Source organism: Gavialis gangeticus, unplaced genomic scaffold (genome assembly GCF_001723915.1).
Source record: "Gavialis gangeticus isolate Ggan-Ray unplaced genomic scaffold, GavGan_comp1, whole genome shotgun sequence".
NCBI lineage: Eukaryota > Metazoa > Chordata > Crocodylia > Gavialidae > Gavialis > Gavialis gangeticus.
In genome coordinates, this window is record NW_017729030.1 from 56,688,124 (window position 1) to 56,693,116 (window position 4,993).

At 47.5% G+C, this 4,993-nt stretch overlaps 1 long non-coding RNA gene across 1 annotated transcript in view; it reads left to right on the forward strand.

Moving 5' to 3' along the window:
- Positions 1 to 4,545: 4,545 nt before the first annotated feature.
- Positions 4,546 to 4,993, forward strand: part of LOC109301003 — a 12,508-nt gene continuing 12,060 nt past the window's right edge. The window contains exon 1 of the long non-coding RNA XR_002098400.1: positions 4,546 to 4,642. This is a non-coding gene — a long non-coding RNA (uncharacterized LOC109301003). The remainder of the gene's footprint in view (positions 4,643 to 4,993) is intronic.

Sequence of the window (4,993 nt, forward strand, 5' to 3'; positions counted from 1 at the left end):
ACTGCACTTCAGTAAAGATGTAGAAAAACTTGAGGGGGTCCAGCAAAGAGCCACTCATCAGGGACGTGCAAGGCAGCCATATGAGGAAAGGCTGAGGGACCTGGGCCTCTTTAGCCTAAAGAAGAGAGGTTGAGAGGGGACTTGATAGCGGCTTACTGCTATATCAGAGGAGTGCATCAGGATCTCTGTGAACAACTGTTCAGTAGGCCACCCCTGGGGAAGATCAGGACCAATAGATATAAACTCCTGGAAGGCTGCTTCAGGCTTAATACCAGGAAAACCTCCTTCACAGTCAGGGTGTCCAGACTGTGGAATAAACTCCCTCCAGAGGTGATGCCATCACCTACCCTGGAGGTTTTCAAGAGGAGACTGGACAGTCTCCTCGCTGGGGTCACTTGACCCCAGTTGTCTTCCTGCCTAATGCGGGGAGGCTGGACCTGATTATCTGCAAGGTCCTTTCCAGCCCCTAACAATCTATGAATCTATGAGTGATGAGCTCTGCCCCCCAAAACTTTGCAATCTAACTAGACAAAATAGGCAAACAGTACAGGAAGCAATGTACGAGCAGAAGGGGCCAACTTGGGAGCGGACCCCTATTGAAAATATGGCCTTGCATCCATTCAGTGACAAAACAGCTTCCTTAATGCAGAATGAAAATTGTCTAGGGGTATCTTGTGCCGTTGTTGAGGGTGAGTCCAGCAGAACTCACACTTCTTTAAAACAAATGATAGGGTGTGCCTTGGAGTCATGAGTCTTTACCCAGTCTGTGCAAATAAACATTGATAGAATCTGTTAACCTAATAAAAGGCATTTCTTTCAGGGAGCTATATCCTGAGAGCCTATTGCTCAAATGATCCCATATTTGGAACTCTTGTTCTTACCCTTTCTTCTTTCTGTTCCCTGGAACACTAAATTTGAATATGGTCTGAGTAAGCATATAGATTTTATAACACATTGAGTCATTCCTTAAACAGAATCGGGTTCTCTGCTTTAACCATAGCAAAGCTGCCAGTCTTCCATAATGATGAACCGGGATGTACAGAGGAGAAGCTTGGGAACCTGTAAAAGGAGCTGTGGTGAAGGCTCTGTGATAAACAGTTTTGGTGCAAGTTGTGGGGCAAATATTTGAATATCTGGGATATTTGTAGTGACTGTGTATAGCAGGCTTATGGCCACAGGGGTGGCCATGATTCCCCTGGTTGCCATGAGGCTCCTGCCCAACTCTCACTCTAATGTCACCTTCCCTCAAATACTTACCCATCATACCTTATTTTTATTGATATTTGGTTAAGGCTTCCCATGGGCCTTAGAGTGATCCCCAATCTTGTCAAATTCCACACCAGGTCCTTCCTTCCTATTGGTCCCAACTCAGCCCATGAGTCCAAATAGTCCCTCCTGCCCTGTGTATACCCTGTAGGGCACCTGTAGCTGTATGGCTCTATTCATCCTCAAAACCATGCCCTAAGCCTCATGGGTGTCAGAAATCCTTGATGTTCTCATTTCACACTCTCAGCCCCTGCCTGGACTTTCAGGCCTCCTGGTCTCTTACTTAGCTTCTCCCTGAACTCTCAGATTTCTGGTCCCACAAGCAGACCCTCTCTGGGCCCATGGACCCCTCTGTCCATCTCTCAGCCCCCTCTCTAGGCTTGGGGACCCCCTAATCTGGTTCAGTCCCCTCTTGGCCTATGGACCTTCTGTTCCTGGTCTCTAAAATGGGCCTTGAGCCTGCTGCAGCAGGTTTCAAGGCTAAACCCTAGTTTAGGGCTCAAGGGCCCTAAACCAAATCAAAGCATCTACATCCTCTAGAAGACACCCAAACCTTCTCTGGGATTAACCTAAAACCAAGGTCATCTGCCTAATAGATAGGAGCCCCTTTCTGCCTCAGGTACTTTCCCTTGTCTCCCATTCTGCAGAGTTTCTCATTCAGCTCCACTGTCAGTTCAGGAGTCCTGATGCTCTGTTGTCAGGAACTCCTTCCTTTATAGCTGCCAGAGCAAGACCCCTGACTGGTGCAGACTCTAGGCTTAAAGGGCATTTGTACACATGCTTGTGTCACAGGGCTGTGCATTTTTAAAAACTCCTGGTGCTGCAGCACATGAATTTGTATAAATGGCAAAATGTGCGTCAGCACTGAGAAAATGGTGGCAGTACACTCTTGAACTAAACACATTGAAAGTATTTTAAGTCAAAAGTGCACCGCCACCTTTTTTTCAGTGTTGATGAGCATTTTGCCATTTATACAAATGTATGCAATACAGCACCGGGCTCATCAGCTTGCATGTGGAGCAGGCTTGATTAATCAAGTCTGCTCCAACGTGATGAATTTCTGACATGTTGGAGCAGACAAATGTATGTGTAAAAATGCCCATATAACTCAAACCTGAGCCCTCTTTCAGTCAGGTGAGTCTCTCATTTGCCCTCTTTAATACTTGCAAGCAGTCTCCTTGGCTGCTTGCTTTCTTAAAGGAGCAGGCATGCTCTAGTGCCCTTGTACACCAAGGTTTTGACTAGTGCCTTTCTTCAGTGACTGCTTCACTGTGTGTGTATGTTTGCAAATGTGTGGCTGTGTCTACACATTCAATTCATGTGCATGAATAAATTCTGGTGCTTATTTCTCTAGAGTTTTTGCTCCCAAGAATGCCATTTCAGCATGTGTCCAGGAACAAAAAGCACTGGAGCATATTGCAACAACTGTGCAATCTGGCACATGTGTAGAGGCAGCCATAGAATAGAGCACATAGAACCCAGTTGGAGCAGCCCTAGCCTGGCAGGCTGAACTCTTGGGTCCCCTGCCAGCCCAGGGCTGCTCCAGCTGGGCTCCACATGCTGCAGAGAGGGCTGGCTGGGGCACTAAGTTTCATAGTTTCATAGTTTCATAGATTTAGGGTCGGAAGGGACCTAGTAGATCTTCTAGCCCAACCCCCCGCCAGGGCGGGAGAACAACAAAACCCCAAAACAAAAACGGGACTCAAATGAGTCCAGCCAGGTAGGCATCCAGCCTCTTCTTAAAGACCCCCAGGGTAGGGGCCAGCACCACTTCCCTTGGAAGTTGGTTCCAGCTCCTAGCCGCCCTAACTGTGAAGTAGTTTTTGCGGATGTCCAATCTATACCTCCTCTCCATCAGCTTGTGCCCATTACTCCTTGTTATGCCAGCGGGCGCTAGGGGAAACAGCGTCTCCTATATGTCCAATCTATACCTCCTCTCCATCAACTTGTGCCCATTGCTCCTTGTTATGCCAGCGGGCGCTAGGGGAAACAGCACAGTGCAGCTCTGGAACCGCAGGAGACATTGATCACCTCCCCTCATCTTATCCATTGCCAAACTCAGAGTTTTTAGTTGCCCCAGCTGCAGAGTTTAGTTGCCTCAACTGCAGAGCATCTTGCTGGGGCATGGTGTGCCTTGAGACAGGGGAACAGGTACCCCAGTGCTGCCTGCTCCAGCATCTCAAGGCACACTGTGCCCCAGCCAGCTGGGAAGCAGCTGCCTGGAGCACAGGATGCCTCAGAGTGGGGGTTCTGCAGTGTGCGAAGATGGGGGAAGAGGGAACCCTAGACTGCCTGCTCTCCCATCTCCATGTGTCACCCTTTGGCTGACTGACTAGTGTACAGGGTGCTTCAGCACAAGGGATTCCTGCTGGCTAGCCTTACATTGAGGCACCCTGTACCCAAGCCATCCCCCATTTCAGCACATGGAGCAGCAGGACACTGTCCTGCTGCAAAACACACAGGCATGGGTGTGCACTGTGGCACAAAGTAGTGGCACAAATTTGTGTCACTGCTATTTGTGCTGCTGCAAACACATGCCTCTGTTTGTGTGGACATGGCCAATGAAACAGAATAGTACAGAAGTAGATTATTTTGCACTAAATATAGAATCATAGGGTATGTCTACATGAGATGCTATGTCACAGTAGCAATGAGCTACTGCACAGCAGCATCAAGAAAAAACCTGTGTGGTGATGGTACTGCACAGTAACACTGGTTTCTGTGTAGTCATTTAGTACTTGCTTAGGCTTATCCAAGTACTAAATGACTGCTCAGTAAACAACTGTGCAATCTGGCACGTGTGTAGAGGCAGCCATAGAATCATAGAAAATTAGGTTAGAGACCTCAGGAATTAATTTATTATAATCACTTGCTCAAAGCAGGATCAAATATATCATCCCAGTCAAGGCTTTGTCTCCTTGGGTCTTAAAAGCCTCCAAGGATGGAGAGTCCACAACTTTATCTGGGTAGCCTGTTCCAGTGCTTTACTATTCCCCTAGCGAGAAAGTTTTGCCTAATAGCTAACCTAAACTTCCTATGCTGCAACTTGCAACCATTGCTCTTTTTTTTTTATCACCAATTAGAACAATTTAGCTCCATCCTCTTTGTAACTACCCTTCAGGCAGTTGAAGGCTGTTATTTAATCTCCTCTCATTCTTCTCTTCTCCAGGCTAAATAAGCCCAGTTCCCTCAGCCTCTCCTCATAAGTGATGTGCCCCAGCCCCCTTACCATTTTCATTGACCTTTGCTGGACTCTCCAACTTGTCCACCTCCTTTCTGTATTGGGGGACCCCAAAACTGGACACAGTACTCCAGATTTGGCCTCACCAGTGCTGAATGGAAGGGAATAATCACGGTCCTTGATCCACTGGCAACAGTCATACTAATGTAGCCCAGCATGCTGTTAGCCTCCTTTGCAACAAGGGCACACTGTTGGTTCATATTCAGCCTATTGTCTGCTGTAAACCTGTATTGCCGTAGCTTGCCTGCAAGAATGTTGTGGGAGACCATAACATAAGGCTTGCTAAAATCAAGGTACACCACATCCACTGGTCTTCCCACATCCACAGAGCCAGTCATCTCATCATAGAAGGCAATCAGGTTGGTCAGGCATGCCTTACCCTTAGTGAAACCATGCTGACTGTCCCTAATTGCCTTCTTCTGCTCTAATAAGTGCTTAGAAATCAATTCCTTGAGGATCTGCTCCATGATTTTTCCAGGGACTGAG